The 21,130-nt window shown below is 38.3% G+C and overlaps 1 long non-coding RNA gene across 1 annotated transcript in view; it reads right to left on the bottom strand.

The window, feature by feature from the left end:
• The window catches only part of LOC119865358, a 29,510-nt gene extending 9,909 nt beyond the window's left edge, over positions 1 to 19,601 (bottom strand). The window contains exon 1 of the long non-coding RNA XR_005376915.1: positions 19,487 to 19,601. This is a non-coding gene — a long non-coding RNA (uncharacterized LOC119865358). The remainder of the gene's footprint in view (positions 1 to 19,486) is intronic.
• Between the last annotated feature and the right edge of the window lie 1,529 nt (positions 19,602 to 21,130).

Below are 21,130 nucleotides of genomic sequence, written 5' to 3'. Positions count from 1 at the left end.
TTTGGAATTGTGTCTTGAACTTGGAAAGCCTGCAAACCATATAGGCCAACATTAGGTTGGTTTAGTTTGCCAACGGCTGCTTTGGCAAAGAGGTAGATTTTGAAGTAGACCCTAGAAAGCATTAACAACCTAGAAGAGATCTGGGCACATGCTACAGATCTGTAGAACAGAAAGGTTTCTGTCCTGTGTATTATAATCTGAGGAGAACTCTCATTCACTAAGTACCCGCTGTGACATCAAATTTAATCCCACTACCTCCCTGAGGTAGATATTATGCCAATTTTAATATAAGAAGTCATGCTGAGAGAACTCAAGAAAGAAGCCTAAGGTTTCCCAGAAGTAGAATCTGGGTACACGGCCAAGTTGTCCTAGAATTTAGGACAATTTGGAATAATCCTTGGTTCTTTTCTCCACCTTGAATTGTTTCCTGAGGAAACTGGCCTGCCTAGTGGAATGAGAGGTCAACTGTGATGGCATGTTCTACTCCATTGACAGTGTGATCATTGTTCTCATCTCCCAACCATGGATCTGTTTGCTCAGCGCAGGCAGGGAAGGTGCTTCTTCATCTCTATTGTCCACTTGCTCTCCACTCATATGATCAATGGTGTCTAAAGCCTTAAGAACGATTGAAGATGAATGAATCTGTGTGGATAGCGTCTAACGTGTGAAATGTACACAGGTCCTTCAGATGACTTCAGATTGTGCCAACCCTTAAATACATGGTTTTAGTGGGTCTGATTTTATTTTAACATGCAATGAAAAAAATTAAATAAACACCTTAAGCCTGGGGGTTCACAAATATTACTCTGTATAAAGCACTACTATGGACTGAGTATTCAGAAGCACCAAATACTGTTCTCTTTTTCGCCTTCTTTATCTGCTGTAATCTTCACCACAAACCTGCAAGGTAGCCTTACCTCCATGTTTGCGATGAGGATGTTGAGGCAGAGAGTGAGCTATTACTAAGAGTCCCATGGTTCACCATCTTTAGGCTGGGATTTGAATGGAAGCAATGAGATTCCAAAGCCCACACTAGACACAAGATAAAGCTGGTGTAAAAGGCCATGGGGGAGCCTCTGGCATGCTCCAGAGTCTGATTCGCTAGCTTCAAATATGGAAGAGGAAAATGCAGTTTGCACTGAAGGGGAGGGAGTTGCCCATAAGGGAGCCCAGGGAGAGAAAGTCATTCCTCAAAGGCACATGGACTCTGGGCTCCAGCCCAAAAGCTTCAGCCAAAACAGGAGCCAAGGTCTTCTGACCCCCTTTGCAGGCTCCGTTTTGCTGGGGTTATTTCAGTGCTGGCTGCTGCAAGGTCAGGAGCATTCCCAGTTGGCAGTAAGTCTCCCAAGTGCCCTCAGCAAGGATGCGGTCTCTTGCACCACTCACCAGCTTTTGAATGCAGGCGCTCTCAGGGTGCCCAGGAGGTTGTGTTTAGGGGCGGCAGTTTTTGTGGTAAGCTCTCTTTGCGCTGACATGCTAATGGTGCAGTCCTGAGGGAAGTCCCTTCCTGAGGTGACAGACAGGAAACTTTTCATTTCAACTACTATGTCCGTCCTTGTCCTTGTCCGCAAAAGTCGCCGCAATTGGCATCTGCTCATTCTGTTCATTTTCTTCCTGAAATAGGCCTTCTAATCGTCACTTATCACCTTTCCAATTACTTTTTTTTTTTTTTCACTTGAATAATTATCGCTCCAGACTATGGGTTTGGGGCCACAGTTTTCAGGCATTTTGCAAACTGTGCTGATAAGGACAAGATTGTGAACTTTCCCACATGACATGGCCTGCCAATCAGCCTCACGCAGCGTAATTTCACTCTAGTACCTCTCCTGATCTTTGCTGCATTTAAAAATAACTTGTTAATAGTCTTCCCATTCTAATTAAGCTGAAATTGCACACACTGCAAAATGCTTGCTCTCTTTCACTCTAGTAATGTGCGTGCATGCACAAGTGGTCCTTAAAAATCACTTCTGTATGCAGCTACATGGTAAGCGACAGAATAAACCCACAATGGCAAACAACAGGAAAACTGTGGCCCACATGCCTTCAGGTCATCAAAAAAGATAAAATGCCTTTGAATTTCATTTCGTCTGAATATTCATAACAAAATCATTAAAATCGGGACCTCTAGAGCTAGAACCCCTTGGTTCAAATCCCAGCTCTGCCACCAACTAGCTATGTGACTTTGTGCAAGTCTGTTAACCATTTTGTTCCTCTGTCTTCTAAATGTGTACAATGGGAGAAGCGATAGGACCTACCTGGGAGAGTAGTATGAACTGCTATAAGAATAGAGTTCCTATTTTAAGAGCGGTTAGGATAGAGATGGTGCACATAAGCACTAGTTGTTAGGATGATAATGATCATTTTGTCCATCGTACTCTAAGATGAAGCTATTGTAATATTTTACAGACATACTGTTCCCCAAATTTGAGGGTAAAATGGACTCTTGAAGAAAATGAACCATATTTCACTGTAACTGTGAGCAGAACACCCCATATCCTTGAAGGGAGTATTCTACTCAACGTGCCTGGCGTGGCTGTGGTGGTAAATGCAGGTCTCTAGGGGACCAGCAATCTTGAGGTTTAGTATAGCTTCACCATCCACCACCCCATTCTTCCATGACTTTGGTTTCTTGCTCTAGTGCCTCACCTGAGACCCCTCCCTATCCTGACGACATTAGAAAGTTGGAGAAAAATCAAATGACCTACTAAGTAAAAATACATGGGAAAAGTATTCATAGTGTTGATGCAAGATAGGATGTATTACCATTTTTGGACATGGATATATACACTGAAACTTTGCTGGGACGTTAGATTCTCACTCATGTATAATGTTATATATGTGTATGATAATCATCCTAGCAACCCTATGAGGTAGTGAGGATTTTCCCCCTTTTGCAGTTAAGGAAATTGAGAGAAGTATCTCATGCAAGTTTACAGTTTGTACCCAGTCTCTCTCGGAACGAACTGTCCACATGCCCAAGCTGTTTTGTCCATATTTTTTTTTCTTCATTCAGCATACATTGGTTAAATGCAAAGTGGTTTACCATCCAAGATCTGCTTGCATCCTGAAAGCAAGAACTATGTTACTCGGCGTTTTATACCAGCATCTAGCACAGAGTGGAGCATAATAACAATTGTTCAATAATTTCCACTGAGAGAAGAAAAGAAGGCTCTTGGCTTTAGAAGTTCACAAGCCGACCGAGGAGACAGACATACAAATAAGCAGTACATGATCGAGATGTCCTTACTGGTAAGGCCTATTGGAGTGATCTTTAGCCTGAGGCCAAAAAGGCCTAGGTTTTGCAGAGAAATCCCAGTGAGGACTCAACTGCTGTTCCATACCTGTCCTACCCGTATGGATGTAATGCTTCAGCCACCACCACCTCCCCCAACAGGATGGTCTTACTTCTTCAATTCCCCTAGAACTCACTCTCATGGAGCTTTTGCTTATCCCCTAAGGCTGCTGCAACAAATTACCACAACCTAAACCAACAGAAATTTAATCTCTCACAGTTTTGGAGTCTAGAAGTCCAAAATCAAGGTGTCAGCAGGACCTCATTCCTTCTGAAGTCTCTAGGGAATAGTCAGGCCTGGAGCTTCACTTGTACAGACCCCACTGGCTCCAGGTGTTTCTTGGAAGTTTATAGCCACAACACTACAGGCTCTGCTTCCATCTTCATATTACCTTTTTTCTTTTCTTCTCTGTGTGTATCTTATAAGGATATTTGTCATTTGAGTCAGGGACCACCTGGATAACCCAGGATGATTGCATCTCAAGATTCTTAACTAAATTCCATCTGCAAAGACCCTTTTTCCAAATAAGGTCACATTCACAGGTTCTGGGGATCAGGACATAGATACATCTTTTTTGGGACCATCATTCAACCCAGTATAGAGTATTGGCCAATTCCTCTGGTATAAATTCTTTCAAGATGAAAAAAAATCTCAAGTCCAAGACTCTTTCCTTTGGTCACTTGAGGCATTCTGAAAGAGGACACAGATTCACAAACTTTATTTGGTTTAATTTTCTATCTGAATACACATACACAAATGGTATGTTTATACTGTACAATAATTAAAATATCACTTAAGGATTACCGTTTACCTCAATGACTTCACATTCTTTTTATACACCTGTCATTTTTTTTCCAGAAGCACATGTCCTCCAGAAATATGGGAATGCAATATGGCAATTCTTTTCTTATCCACTATACCTTCCTTGGATGCCACCCTGTGTTTGACAGCCCCTGATACCATGTAGGGAAAAATTCATGGTACTCCAACTATATTATGGAATTTCACACCAGTGCCAAACTTAGAAAGACTATAAATGTGTGAAAATATGTATGCATCTTGTTCCAATGTCCCATCTCATTCCTTTGGAACCCAGGAAGGGTGAGGATGGGAATTTAGGGTCTAGCCTAAGTCTTATTTCTCAATCCCTTACCTCTGTGACCTTAGGTATTCTAATTATTATTCCAGCATAGCAAATGACTGTAAATAAAACCTAGTGGCTTAAAGCAATCATTTTACTTTCCTCAAATTTTGTGGGACAGGAATAGGAAAAAATCTTGTGCTGGAAAGATCTCACTTGAACTCCCTTCTACCAATGAACTCCCATGTTGACTAGGGGTAGAATCATCTGATGGCTCAGCTGAGCTGGACAACCAAGATACCTCACTTGGCAGTTAATGCTGGTTGTTGGCTGGGAGCTCAGTTGGGACAATCATCTAAAACACCTAGAACACCTACACATGGCCTTGCCAGCTGACACTGTCAGGGCAGTAGAGTTCTTAATGGCAGCTGGCTTCCTCTAGGGTGAATGTGCCAAGAGAACCAGGCAGATACTGCATGGACATGACATTTTGTTGGAAATCTTATAACATCACTTCTCCCACACTCCTAAACCAAGTAGTTGCAAGTCAATGAAATTCAAAGCAAGGAGACATGGCCTCAGACCTCTCAATGGGAGAAGTGATGAAGAATTTTAGGCAATGCTTAAAAGTTACCATGGGTACTTTACAGTATGTGGGGCTCAGCCTCTCATTTGTAAAATGGAACTACATTGTAAGACTCCTCTAATACTTAGAGCCAACGAAGTACTTTCTTTTCATTATCTCAATTACTCACATTAATATTTATATGTCCTTTCCTTTTCTCTATTACAAAATAACCATATTACAGGAAATGAATGAAAAAAAGAAAAAAAACCTTTCCATTTCTATAGACTCCTTAGACTTTTATGTATCTTAGAATTGTTTTCTATGTGTATATTTTTGTGTTTGTGTGTGAGTGTGATAAACTCACCAGTTCCCCATTCTGGAAACTTTTTCTCAGAATTAAGCCAGAAGGACATTCTAGAATCTTATTTTTAAGAGGCACCAGTTACCATTATAACTAAACATGGTATGTAGCAGTAAAATTTGATATCCTAATTCATTTGTAGTGGTTATTAACCTCCGATTACAAACTCAGATGTGTAAGAAATGTCACATATCTTATTTTTCTATAAATCTATTTAATTTTGATTCTGAATCCCTATCCTGCTGGACTAGTGGGAAATTCAGCCCTTATTTTGGGGGCTTCTTTCCCCACTAACTCTTGAGGTTTTGCCATTGTTTCAGATTTCCTGCAGTAAGAACAAGGAAGAAGGTGTTGGGTAGTTCTGGTTTCCAGTTATCAGTGGAGCCTGATTTTTCTCCTGGGCTGGGGAAAATAACACATACTAGGAATATTGAAAATATATATCATATTAAAATATATTACTTAATAAATATTATTAATAATATTAATAAGAAAATTATTTCTGGGTTTGTTCAGCTCTGTCTCTCTTCTGGTCTCTTGCCTTGCTAGGGAGCTGGTATTTTTCTTGGGAAAACTTGAGCATCACAGATCCAGATTTGCTTCCCTTAAAACTCACCATATCCTCAAGTCCCTGCCTAAGAGCAATACTTGTAGTCACAGTCTATGAAATGTGACATTTAATTATATATGAATTAACTATCCCTGGAATATTTATTAAGATCGGAGCAGCTATCTATCTGAGGAATGTATATTAAAGTTACTTTATATAACATATGCATCTCAAATGTATGTGCTGAAGTATTTGAAAGTAAAATGCAGACTACAATTCACTATCTGAGGTTCTTTGTGGATAATCCCCTTTCAATTTCCCAGGGCACTGAGAAGCCCTTCTAGTTAGAGCATGGAGCACTGGGTACACAGAAAGATAAAGGTGGTGGTATTTAGCTGAAACCCTCCTAGCTTCTCAACCTCCACACTTGAACTTGTTTGGGACTGAATGGAATCAGCTGAAAATCTTCTGAAACCAGGAAGTATTATATTTTCTTCAGCTTTTCCTGGTTGGGGTAGTAGACCCTACCTCTGGAACAGAACCAGTTTTGTTGGAACGCCTCCTCACTATAGCTCCGCTATGGACTGTGCTGAGTCATGATTACTAGAAGGAATGTCTCTGCTGTTGGCACAAACAGGACAGGAGAAAGCTGTTAATATAGGCAATACCTTGTGGTTTTGTTTTATGAGACAAGAATTTTGTTAACAATAAAGATACTGTGTTAGGAAATTCATTCATTCATACAGTAGCACTGTGTAAAGACATTAAATCATCCACAAGTTATAAATCATCAGTAATTGATACTAAATGTGATTTCTTAAAATGCTAATACTAAGTTTAAATTCATTGAACATTCAAAAACTTATCAGTCAATATTATAGAAGTGATTGAGTAAATTACAGTCAGAGGATAATCATGTAGACGAGTTATGTAGACTGCTATGCATAACCTAATACGAAGTTGAGAAGAATCATGGAAAACAAACAAACTTGTAACCTGTTCTAAATTTTTTTTGTCTTTCACATGTATCTATGCTCATTAATTTATCATTCTTGCATTGATATGTTACATTGTTTCCCACTTTCCATTTTCCAGCATTATGAATATTGGCAGGATGAGCATTTTTACATATGTTAACATTTATATATTTTTCATTTCCTTAAGATAGATTACAAGAAGTGATGAATATTTTCATGGTTCTTGTCATCTATGACCAAATTATTTGCCAGAATAATTGTGTCTATTTTTATTGCCACCAACAATTCATGAGAACCCCAGCACGTTCACCAGATCTATATCTCTACATAGTATCCCTTTTTCGTTAATTTAATATTCCATGATTATACATCATTGTTGATACTATTTGCATTTCTTCCATAGAAGGTTGAACTTTTTCCATATGTGTTTAGAGATGGTAGTTTTATCACTGAGAATTATCTGTCATGTCTTTTACATATTTATCTTTTATACTTAAATAATTTTATAAATTATAATAGTTGACACACTTTCCCAGGTTTATCTCCCTTTTCATTTTGCTAATGTGCATTTAATCTATCCAAATTTTAAAATACGTATGGAGCTAAATCACTTACTCTATTTCCTTATGAATTCTCCTGCATTCAGATTTAGAAAATAACTGTCTTCCAAAAATCTAATAAATAACCAATGCTATTTTCTTAAAGATTTTCTGTGACACTCTCTTTTAATAATTATTTATTTTCTCTAGAATGTATTTAGGTGTATGGTGTGGGCTTGACGGAAGATCATTTATATCTTTATAATTGCCAATCAGATACCCCAACATCATGTAACATGGGGATGATGGTAAGAAACTAATTTATGATTGATTTGTGTTATTTCCTTCAGGACACAGTAGATTTGTCCTTATAATAAAAACTACTTCTGGACCATTTTGCTCCATTATCCAAATTTCAGTGCAAGGCTGTTATAGATAATGTCATTTCTAATTAATGTCTATACTTTTCAATTCCCAGAATTTTCTTCAATACTATGGCTTGTTATTTGTTGTGGTTGTTTGCTGTAGTTGTTCATGCTTTTTTTGTTCTCATTCATTTTTCTTTATTAGAAAAAATGAAAAATTCAGCACATACCCAGGCCTATACCATATATCCAGACTTCATAAATGTGCTTTTTCATATTTGATTCAGCATTTACTCTTCCATTTAAAAAGAAACAAAATATTATAAATATATCACCACCATCTCGGTAGCTATTCTTAGTTCCTAATTCCTGTTCCTGTTGAGCTTCCCAGAGCCCACCCCTATTATATATTAAATGTGGATCCTTCCCATCAATGCATGTACCTACAGTCTGGAATGTTATCTTCCATGTAGGATTTTTCTAAATTTCTGAGTGTAACTCTATATGTATTGTTCTACCACCTTTTTTCTTAAGGTCATGTTTTTTTTTTATATATATATATATTTTTAAGTTTTTTATTTATTTATGATAGGCAACAGTGAGAGAGAGAGAGGCAGAGACACAGGCAGAGGGAGAAGCAGGCTCCATGCACCGGGAGCCCGACGTGGGATTCGATCCCGGATCTCCAGGATCGCGCCCTGGGCCAAAGGCAGGCGCCAAACCGCTGTGCCACCCAGGGATCCCATGTTTTTGAAATCCATCTATGTTGATACATATCTTATTCATTTTAACTGCCATGTTGTGTTTAATCACATGCTAATGTAATCAAACAAGAATGCCATTACATTGAGGTGGCTCAAATGCCTTGGTAGCCTAGTAAGCAAACTAAAACTTAACCCAGAGTTAAATCCTATAAATGCCTCAAGGTTAAGAACAACCAATCACAAAGAGCAAACTAGTCTATTCCAAATAATGCAATCACTTAGGCTATAGCAAATCAAATAACTTCCTTACTCTGCTTCTGTGTCTTCTCTATCTCTAGTCCCTGTCAGTGGAATACTCTTAACAACTTTTCATTTGGTGCTGCCCAGTCAAAATGATAGTTGTTCAAATAAACTTCAAAATTTTAATATCCTTCAGTTTATCTTTTCATACACATAAATACACTACAATCTTTTCATTTACTCTGCTCAAAGATACTGGGGTTGTTCCCATTTTTCTTTTTTTATAAAGTGCTAAGTAGACAGTATGGATCTATTTTATTAGAAAATAAAATGATATTGAATTTAGTTAAAAGAAGTAAAATAATTTAGATTATAAAATTCATCAGTAAATATACAGACTAAGCATAACTAGTAAAGAGATAGAATAAGGAGAAATTACAAAATTATGACTTTCCCAAAGTGAGGAAAGATCTGCTAGTTTAAATGCTAACAAAATACGTACAGGATATGTATGCTAAAAACTGTAATAAACTGATTACAAGGGATATAAAGGACTATTGAGGAGGAAAACATTTTACTCTGTCCTTCAAGTTTCTTTTAGCTGGTCTAAGAATCAAATGGACATGAGACAGATTAACAGGTGAAAAGCAAACAAAAGTTTAATAGTATATATATCTCCTATATATATATATGGGAAAGACCCGGGAAAACTGAGTAACACCCCAAAATGGCTGAGACGATCACCTTAAATACCATCTCCAGCTAAAGTCAAAAGCTGATATTGTGGATGGGAAGTCAGTTATGGAAAGTCATCAAGAAAAGCAGGATAAACACAGGTAAATTTGTTTTGCAGTCATTACCTTCTCCATAGATGAAGGTTTTTAGATTTAGAGTCATCCCTCTCTTCCTGGTACAAAGGGAGACAGATTTACAAATGGAGATTTCCTTATACCTATAAATGTCTATTACAAAAGTACAACTTCTACTTGGTTTTCAGAGCTTTGCTTGTGTCTACAGTTTCTTAAAAATAACTAGCTTAGGGGCCCTTGGGTGGCTCAGTCAGTTCAGCACTGCCTTCAGCTCAGGTCATGATGTCAGGGCCTGGAATTGAGCCCTGCATCAGGCTCCCCACTCAGCAAGGAGTCTGCTTCTCCCTCTCCCTTTGCTCCTTCCCCACCCCATAGTCTCGCTTGTGCTCTCTCTCTCTCTCTCTCTCTCAAATAAATAAACGAAATTTCAAAAAACAAATAGCCAACTTAAAATAATCAATGTCAAAGAGGCATACCTTGAACTGGCAAAATTTGCTCCCCACAAGAACAAAATAATTGGAGCACTACACTGTGACCATTAATTGGAAGACTCAAAATTGTTAAGACATCATTATTCCCCAATTGGATCTACTGTAGAGTCAACACAATCCAACAAAAATCCTAGCCCCCACTTTTTTTGTAAAGATCAGCAAGAAAATTCCAAAATTTATATAGAAATACAAAGGAGCTAGGACAACTCAAAGAATTCTGAGAACAAAGTAAGTTGAAGGGCAGACTATCCAGTTTGAAAACATAATATAAAGCTATAATCATCAGAATAAACTGCCCAGAAATAGACTACATAAATATAGGTAACCAATTATTGATAATTGATGAGAAATCTTGTTATATAAATAAAATCTCTTGCCAACCCATAAAAAAATTATCCACAAAAGTAGAAAAGAAAAAAAAACTAGCTTTATTATTGAATAAACATTAAATCAGAATGTGAGATACATCTAAGGAGATTATAAAGACAGAAAGAAATAACGTTATTTTATATAGCAAAGCAGATACAATCCATTACATACATGTTAATTGTCTTTATCAAAAAGGAAAAATAAAACTTCTCATATCTCTATAACAAACAGAAAGAGAGTCAAACGCTGAAGTTAAAACTCCCTCAGAGGCAGAGAGACAAGGTCATGCTTCTTGATCTTTGCATTTCAAAGAGATAGTCCATTATTCTCAAAAAAGAAAACTTTGGAAAGCAAAACTGGCAAGAGTCTCATTTAGCTTTTAAAAGGACTAAACTGCATTAAAAAAAAAGAGAGAGAGCATTTACATTTTCATATTTTCCAAAGGAAATGCTAAAGAGAAAGGAGAGCAGTAAGTTCTCTTCCTCTTTTGGTATGAGGGAGAATTTATTTATTTATATTTGTATTTGCCCTAGCACAGGGTGCAAAGTCAATTCAAAGGAGACAGGATAGTTCTTTCAACATATGGTATTAGAGAAACCAGGAGTAATTATGCAACATAGGTGAACCTCAATATATAACACACATTTTTATATAAAAACGAATGCAACATGGATTATAGATATATATGTAAAGTTATAAAACTTCTAGAAGAAAGCAGGAGAAAAATCTGGCTGACTTTGAGTTTGACAATGAGTTTCTTTGAATGTGACACCAAAAGCATGACCCATAAAAGAAAAATTGACAAGCTGCAGTTGGTCAGAATTTAAACTTCTGTTTTGTAAAAAAAAATGGTAAGAGAATGAAAAGATAAATCAAGGGTTGGAATAAAATATGTTTTTTAAAGATTTTGTTTATTTATTTATTTATGAGAGAGAGAGAGAGAGCATGAGCACAAGGATGAGAGAGAGAGAGAAGGAGAGGGAGGGGGAAAGAATCTCAGGCCAACTCTTCCTTCAGTGTGGAACCTGATATTGGGCTCAATCTCAGGACCCTGAGATTATGATCTGAGCTGAAACCAAGTCAGATGCTTAACCAACTGGGCCACCCAAGCACCCTGGAAGAAAATATTTTTAAATTATATTTATGAGAGAGTACTTGTATTCAGAATCTAAAAAATGGGCAAAATACTGAACATGAAATTCACCAAATAAAATAGATGGATGGCAATAGATATATACAAAAGCTCAACATTATCAGTCGTTAGGGAAATGCAAATTAAAACCACAAAGACACATCACTATACAGGCACTGGAAATGCTCATTGAAGGGATCAGAATATGCCACCTTAAAATATGCCACTTTGGCATAAGAGTAATTTCAAGCTGAAGGTAAGTGAGAAATAGCAAACACAGGAGGAACTCTCTTCCTTTTTCCTTTCTGCCAGAAGCAAGGCACATTTTCCCTTTTACAAAGGAAGTATATCAGCTGAAATGATTTGAGTCTGTATAACAAACCTTACTGAACAATCCTTATTTACTATTTATTTCCTAGTCCCCTTCTCACCACTTACTTTCCTCCCCAAAAAGCTGAAATACTCTTTTCCTTTGTCTAATATCTTCCCCACATTTTATGACCCTTTGATAAAATGGTATATAGGCCTCTGGGTCTAACATGCATGCAAAATAAATCTTTGTCCTGTTAATTTGTCTTTTTTCAACTAATTCACAGGTTCCAGTACTGAACACAAGAGGGTAGGGGGAAACATTTTTACCCCTCCTGTATATCCACAAAAACACTGATATCACTAAGTGCTTGTAAGAATATTGAGCAACAAAAAGTTGCATAGACTGCTAGTGGGATATGAACTGGTATAGTCATTTTAGACAATCATTTCGGAGTTTCTTGTAAAGTTGATGATATACTTTCCATATTACTTAACAATTCCTTCCTAAGCATTTAGTCAAACATTGAAAATTTATGCTCACACAAAATCCTGTATACAAACATTTATAGAAACTTTATTTATAATTGCCCTAGGCTGGAAATATCCAAGAAATCTTTCTTTCTTTTCTTTTTAAAGATTTTATTTATTTATTCATGAGAGACACAGAGAGAGGCAGAGACACAGGCAGAGGGAGAAGCAGGCTCCATGCAGGGAGCCCAATGCGGGACTCCATCCTGGTACTCCAGGTTCACACCCTGAGCAGAAGGCAGACACTCAACCACTGAGCCACCCAGATGTCCCTCCAAGAAATCTTTCAACAGATAAATAGATCAAGAAACTATGGTATATGCATTTGAAGGATTACTACTCAGCCAAAAAAATGCATGAACTATTTGTTAACATTACAACATGGGTGAATCTGAAGGGCATTTTACCAAATAAAAGTTGCTAGACTCTACATGCAACATTTATATGATTCCATATACATGACACTATAGAAAAGGGAATAATATGAGATTATTGGTTGCCAAGACTTAAAGGTAGAGTAACTGATAACAAAGGGACCACACAAGGAAATTTTTAGGGTGATGTAATTCTTTTATTCCACAGTTTCAGATATCTGACTATATGCCTTTTTCAAAACCCCCCACAAAAATAAACCACAAAGGGCTAATTTTACTATATGCATATTTTAAAAACTCAAGTAGGATGGCAGGGCAATATTAAAGAAAAAATTATTCTGACACTGGTTAAAATGTCAAGAAAGACGTTATTCAAGACTATGGCTATAAAAATACCTCAAAAAGGGAGAGATTAGGTTCAACTTTGAATTCAAAGACAGTTATGGATTGGTAGCCAATGAACAGAATGAGGGGGGTCAGTGAATTGAAAATTATTAAGAAGAGCCATCAAGTTTTGGCAGGGCTCTTGCCTAGCTGACCTGACAAAATTCTTGCTAGTGGCATGTCAAGACAGACATCAAAGGTGGGGGATGAAGAACTTGGTCAGAAACCAAATCAGGGATTCTTTGTAAACCTACTTAGTGGGCTTATTACTGAAACTAGATTCTCAGTAAAGATAAACGTAGAAGTCCAAAGTCAAAGCCTAGTTGAGAAGAGAGCTCAGAAGGGCCCATCAAAGTTTGGGTGAAGATAAACTCTTTGCCAACAACCAGAAAAGGATATAGTCTAAGACAAATAAATCTAATTGAGTAGCAAATATGGGATACAATGTCACTGAAGGGGATGGGGGAAAATGTACTAAGCTAAGAGACTTTGGGGAATAAATTTTTGGCTCAATACTGTAAACCTAAGGAAAAAAAGAAATCTTCATAAATACCATACTCTAGTTGGTAAATTTGTTTCTTTCAGGGGCACAATAATGCAGGTTAGCAATTCCGAAATTAATTTATGTGTATAGTACAATTGAACAAATAAGTAAACATATTATAACTAAGAAAAGTCAGATTTTCTATTGTTAGAGAATGAACTTATAAATAAGCAGGGCAGAGAATGCTAGAAAGAACCCTGTAGTGTTGGATTAGTATTGATGACATCTGTGTGAATTAATGTTCATATACATACTTACACACACATATGATGCATTCACATTAAATATGTGTGTGTGTAATATATATAAATTGTATGTGTGTGTGTGAGTGTAAGTGTAGTTAGGCTATGATACATGGATATGTTTCCTATTCTGAGATGCTCTAGATGCAATAATACCCCAGTTGTAACCAGAACCCTTAAGGGTCTACATATTGGCTTCTACAATTCTGTAATGATAAGAGCCAAGGCTTCATGGAGAAAGGCTAACTCTAGAGCTGAGTAATGAAAGATGAGCCTAGAGTGTCTGGTTGTACGAAAGGGTAGGGAGTACTTTAAAAAAAAAAGAAATAGGAACATGTCAAAACGGCACAGGAACCAACCTGTACAAGCTCCTAGTGGTCAAAGCTGGGACAATTTGAGCAGCAAGATAAATAACAATGGTACAAGGTTATGACTAAGAGAACAAAATGTGTATCTATGAGTCCATACAGACATACATAAATGACAAATTAAATAAATAGGGGGAAAAGAGACAAGCCTTCTTACAAAATAATTCCATTTAATAAATATGAAGGCAAGAGGGGGATAGAAAATCACTATTAGAACATCCAAGTAATAACTCTGTAAGGCAGCATGCACTGATAAATGATAAAATCAGTGGGTAAAACTTTAAGGAGAAATAGGATATGTGCGTAGCCTTAACATAGCTCCCCCAAAATATTTAGTAATCACTGCTGGTGCTTTTAACATATGTCTGCAAATTCTTTGACAATCTCTTCTCCAGAAGACAGTATTTAATTCTCTTCCATTTGAGTGTGGCCTGGACCAGGTAACTTAATTTTAAGGACTAGTATACGAAAAGGAAGAAAAGAGTCACTTCGCAGTGGAGAAGCCTGGTAGCCACCACTATAACCAAATAATTGAGGTTAATATCACTAGGAAGAAACCAGTAAACAACTCACATGTCTGAGGCTAAGACTCATTTTTATCCCATCGTTGAGACAAGGCCCTTTTGAGTATTCTACTCAGTGTCCTGTGAATCATAAGGTTTTCCACTCTCATGATGGGAGGAAGCAGACCAGGTAGTGGCACTGGGTACTGTTTCCTCTAAAAAATTCTTCAAGACAGTTCTTTCTCCAGCCACAGGCAGTTTCTTTACATGCACATGCCAATCAGGACTCTGTCAAAATACTCAGGGGAGAAAATCTGTTTTTGGATTTCCAGAATTTTCTTGAGCTTCCTCCTATCCAATGTGTTTGACCCTTGAATGACACAGGAGTTAAGGCTGCTGAACCCTGCACAGTTGAAAATCCCCCTATTACTTCTGATTTCCCAAAAATCTTACTAATAGCCTACTGTTGACCAGAAGCTTTACCCATAACCCAGTCACTTAACATATTTTGTATATGTATTATAGACTGGATTCCTACAATAAAGTAAGCTGGAGAAAAGAAAATGTTAAGAAAATCATAAGGAAGAGAAAATACGTTTACAGTACTGTACCATAAAAAAATCTGTATATGGGCAGTGTGCCCAGTAGCCTCATGGATCTGCCTGTTGCTTCAATGGTGTTTGGAGAATCAACTGATGAATGGATAAAGAAGATGTAATACACATATAAACACACACACACACAATGGAATATTAATCAGCCATCAAAAAAATGAAATCTTGCCATTTGCAACGATATGGATGGAGCTTGAGTGTATTATGCTAAGTGAAATAAGTCAGAGAAAGACAAATACCATATGCTTTCATTCATAAGTGGAAGTTAAGAAAGAAAACAGATGAACTCACGGGAAGGGGGAAAAAAGAGAAAGAAGGAAACAGACCATAAGAGACTCTTAATAATAGAGAACAAACTGAGGGTTGATGGAAGGAAGTGGATGGGGGATGGGCTGATAATTGGTGGGGATTAAGGAGGGTACTTGTTATGATGAACGCAGGGTGTTGTATGTAACTGATGAATCACTGAATTGTACTCCAGAAACCAATATTGCACTGTATGTTAGCTAAAATTTAAATTGAAAAAAGAAAAAATCCCTTTTGTATCCTGAAAACAAATATCCTATTTTCTTCTAAAAAACTCAATTTGGACAGAAGAGATCCCCTTCTTTTAGCATCCCCCCACTCTCCAACCTCTTTTCCTGCTACCACATCTGGAGACCATCTTCTGAGCCATTCTCTACCTTCCAAACCAGCCAACACAATTTTTTCGCTTCGCTCCTTATTGCCAAATGAGTTCCCAGATTGCTCAGAATTAATGCATTGAAGTGGAGGCTGTCCCTATCTGCTTCTTGGTCAAACTCCATCTGTAGAGGCCTCCTACACCTACCTCTCTCTGGGCTTTTATCTCACCTGCCATGATGTGGCTCAGGACAGTGTGGGCTATTTTTCCTTGAGTTTGGTGAAAGGAAGATGAAGATATGGGGTTTTAAAGATGCAAACCCAGCACAGCTGCTCTGCCCTCTCTTCCAGGACATGCAGAAGCTGCCTCAGAATAAGTGGGGTAAAACCTTGGATGCCATGGGAGTCGCCATGGTCCTAGAAGAGAATCTGAACCCTTTTGGATCTGCATGTCCTGGATTCTGCCCACAAAGACCCCCATCTCCTGGAGTTCTTGGAGAATAACTTCCTAGATAAGAAGGTGAAACTCAAAAAAAAAAAAGTGAAACTCATCAAGAAAATGGCGACCACATGATGAACTTCTGTAGGCTGGCTGGTCCCCAGGCTGAGCTGGACAAGTATCTCTTCAAAAAGCTCACTCTCATGCAAGACTAGGAGCTTCTGAAGCCCAGTGGCCCTGGAGGGGTCCCTCTGGCATCCCCCTAGTATCAGGGCTTTTGTTGAGCCTCTCCCTGAAGCCACTAGGCAACTATCTAACCACCCAGGAAACTTCTGCCAAACCATGGGCCAAACAGAAGCAATTTAGTTCTTTCAGAAAATACCCTTATAAGTGGACCCATATAATTCAAACCCAACTGTAGTCTGTCCCATACCTTCTAGCTCCCCATCCTTCTATTCTCCCAAACTGGCCTCCTTAAATAAGGAGTTAGCTTGCCTAACTGAGCTCCCACTTGGGATTCCCTTACCTGGGCCACACTAAAAACTTTTCAGAAATATGAAGCAGTATGTGGGTTCACCTCACCGGCTCCCTATTTCACAGAAATCACTATCCTTCATTGCCTGATATCCAATGTCTTCAAAACTGCTACTTCATATATTTTGTTCAGTTGTTTGGTTGTTCCATACAGAAGGGTAAATCTGGTTCCTTGAACCAGGTGAGACTGTTTCTCCTCCATTTCACCACTGAAACTCACTGGGATCAACTTTCTACCAAGCAGGGAACTGATATGTAATCTAACTAAATCTAGAATATGCTTGACTCCTGTCATCCAGAGTAACAGTTGCTGAGTATTTGTTTTATTTTCAGGATTTAATGGTTATTTTAGATGGAAAAGACAAGAAGGGATTTCCGAGAAAATTACTCTTCAAATTAAGAAAAGTCATCAGCGCTCAATCAAGCTCACAATGGGGTCCAAAGTCATCCAAACATACAGCTCCTGTTCTGAATTCAGCAAAAGCTTTGATGAATATTCATTGGATCTTTTCTTATTTTGAAAATAAGAACGAAAGGCAATCCATTTAGATAGGATGAGGCCCAAGACTGGAAGCCATTCAATTATCATTACAGCTGGGAGCATCACACAACACTCAGCATGGAATTTGAGATTGGCCACAGCAGCAAAAATGCCAGTCCTTGGTTTCTAATTGCCAGGCAGTTTTTTAGGAGATAAGTTGGCATCTTCCTGAAGTTATCTTTCAGTTTTCATAAACAATGGCAATTTATGATTGTTAGCTTCTTTCAGTTTCTTCATTGTATCACATCCCTCTTATTGCAGGCTACTTGCTTATACAAATCAGATTCACCCACTTGTCTGTCAAACTAGCTCCCCTTCAAATTTCTCTGGGAATAGCAACTAATTTTTCATTTTTTAAAAAATATTTTATTTATTTATTCATGAGAGACACAGAGAGACACAGAGAGCGAGGCAAAGCCATATGCAGAGGGAGAAGCAGGCTCTCCACAAGAAGCATGATGTGGGACTCGATTCCAGAACCTAAGGATCATGACCTGAGCCAAAGGCAGATGCTCAACCACTGAGCCACCCAGGTACCCCAACAACCATTTTTTCATTTACTCAGAATTGAAGACTTGCATCAGTCTCTCACAAATTCCTTCATTAATTATAGTGCAGCTGACTTTGGCCCTTTAGGAGAGTGTGATCCACACTCACATCACACACATTAAACTGCTGACTTGAAAAGGTGAAATTCAAACATTAGCTAGTATTCAGTTAGGAACGTTGGTACCGATTCGATCTCATTTAGAAGTTAAGCTTTCACAGCTCTGTCAGACCCTGTTAACTCTACCTTACTCCTCATCATTGGTATCTGGATTTTGTTATTGAGGCTTGACCTCTCCAGCATTCAATCCATGCTTTTCCCAAGGTGAAGAGTGTGTTGATGCTACTAAATCACTGCATTCCAGTTAAAATCTTGCATTCCCTTCCTGGTTTCATAGGAAGCCAGCCCCAGTCCTATAACCTTATGCCTTCAACCTATACCTGAGCCCCAGTCTATAACCACACACACACACACACACACACACACACGCACACACACACACACGGTGGGGAGGGGAGAGAAAGGAGAGAAACTAAGAGTAGAGCCTTTGCCTTAAATACACTACTGAGATCTCATTTCCATATTTTTATAACACCAACCAAAGCAGGTAGAGAACACTATTGCTACAGCATAAATATGCAGAATTAGGCACATGATTTTTTTTTCCAGTGGTTTAGCTAGCCACAGAAAGGATGGAACAGATCCACATACTACATAATCTTCTTATGTGTAATTCCCAGGATCTGCTCTTTACCAGTGATTTTTCCTATGAGATGTGATGCAGAAATTCCCACCTGCAACTATAACGGGTGCCCAGAACTTGCAGATGGTGGAGAATGCAGAACATATTTTTACAATTTGCAGACTAGATTAAGAGGAACGTTTGTGCTTTTGCCTGGCAGGCCAGCAAGTCTCTATAATATGAATGTGAAACCTCCCTGGAAGACATGCAAGTTGGGTTGTGTAGTTCTTCCCTAAGGATGTGAGAAATACCAGAATTGATCCACATACTCCAGGGGAATAGCCAGTAAACACTAAGTTGAGGCTGTTGGTCTCAGGATAAGAAAATTCCTCTCTAGTAGACTCAAGTCTGGGAGGCCTTAGGGAAACATGTGTTTGGGTTTTTGAACACTTGACCTAATCAATCAACTAAAAGTCCAACTCATATGTTGATTTTCATATAATATGAAAGACATTTTTTTTATACTTAACATTCTGCAATGGGGCATTAAGGTCCTGTTCTAAGAGCAGGGATAGGCAGAGGTCATAAAGTGCCCCCAAAACATGCATTGTTCATCTCCTTCCTCACCCAGCCCACTAGGAGTAGGGGACTCCACCTATGCATTTCCATAATGGTGTAAGAACCTTCTTACCCCTTGGTCTCCAGCAGAATACGAGCTAGCCCAAGAAAACCTAAAGCTTCCAAATACCAGAATAAAAATTGTTTAGGACTCACCATTCACTTGAGGGACAATCTGTGACCTTTTGTGTTCTACGTCGTTATCAGCCACCAGGAAGAATTGCAGAATTTTGCCAGTGTGAGCTGGTATTAGGCAGTGCTAGTGAAATGTTAACCAGACTATAACTTGTGATGCCCTAAGGTAGGTGTGGCTTTAGTCCCACGCCCTTGTGAGAAAATATTTAGAAATCAAAATTATAAATTATACTTATTCCAGTAAGAACATTTTTCTGAGATAAGTCAAGTCTAAATTCATTAATTCATTTTTAAGAGGAAACTGTTCTTTCTCTGCAGGAGCACATATACTAACACTTGGCATTTCAGTTGGTAGCATGCTTTTTAAGATTAACAGTGACTTAAGAGTTTTCTCTCAGGCAGAAGTTAGTTACTTTATGTTTATGTATCCAAATGTTCCCTAAATAAAAATGCTCTCTCTCAAGGCACATTAAAGCCCTTACCTGCCAACCTTCCTTACTGCAACAATTACTTATTGAGCAATTACTATGTCCTAAGCCCTCGATATATATCATAGTCTTATTTTCAAAGCATATAGAGATATATAATTACAAATACATACAGTCAAAGAAAATTATAGGGAGTTTATTTATATTGATGCAGATCCGCTTTGGGCAAGCAGAGAAGGTATCCCTAAGAAACTGAGACTCAAGCTGAGATTTGAATTGCATGCAGAAATTTAGTTAGGAGAAGGGGGGAAATAGCATTCTAGGAAGAGAAAGTACCACATCCAAAAGTTTTGACATGTGGAGTAGCATTCTAGGAAAAGAAACTACTACATCCAAGAGTTCTGACATGCAGCATTTGGAAAAATACTGGCTTTTCTGGCTCGCAGCAGGAGGGAAGTAACGCAACATGAAGTTGAAACTGTATGGGAGTTGAAAGTAGGCAGAGCCTTGGCAGCCACTGGCAGAATTTGATCTTTATCCTGAGAATTGAAGTCTCTTACCTCCCTGTAGCTTAACTACGAGGGCCCAGAACCAAGATGACTATCGTCAACATGATTTAAATGTTCATTTCAGGAGATTCTCGCTCAGAAAGTTAAGGTTGTAAATCAGCGAAACTTTGCTGTTTGCTTTAGGAAATTCCTGCCAACTAATTTATCCAAACATTTGACTCATCTCTCCCATCAGGACAAAGGAATGCTCACCTGCAAAAGCAGCTTGCTTATCACACAACAGTTTATTTATCAAGCCTTCCATCAAGACTCTCACCTTCCTGCACCCACCAATCCTAAACTATCCCATGATGAACTGTGTCCCAATCAGTTGGAAGAACCACCTTCAGCCACCAGCACAGATGGAAAGCTTGTAAATATCCTCCTCTATTTCCTCTCTTCTGAGACATCTTTAAAACTCTTTCAAGGCAGGGTTCCCTGTGCTCGGTAGAGCCAAGAAACTTAGCTTTGCTTGACCAACAGGTATTCTGAAGGGTTTTTTGCAAAGTTGGCAGTTGTCAACCCTGGGGGCAAATGAAGTGAGAGATCAGTTTTGTGGTCTAATCTGGTTGCAATTTGGTTAAGTAGATTAGACAAAGCTCAGAGCCAATATGTGGATGCAGCAAGAGGTTATTGCTATAGTCCAGAGGAGAGGTGAAAGAAGTTTGGAATTTGGACAAAACAATGGA

This window comes from Canis lupus, chromosome 23 (genome assembly GCF_011100685.1).
Source record: "Canis lupus familiaris isolate Mischka breed German Shepherd chromosome 23, alternate assembly UU_Cfam_GSD_1.0, whole genome shotgun sequence".
Taxonomy (NCBI): domain Eukaryota; kingdom Metazoa; phylum Chordata; class Mammalia; order Carnivora; family Canidae; genus Canis; species Canis lupus.
The sequence above is the reverse complement of the archived record's forward strand: the minus strand, read 5'-3'. Positions and strand labels throughout refer to the sequence as shown.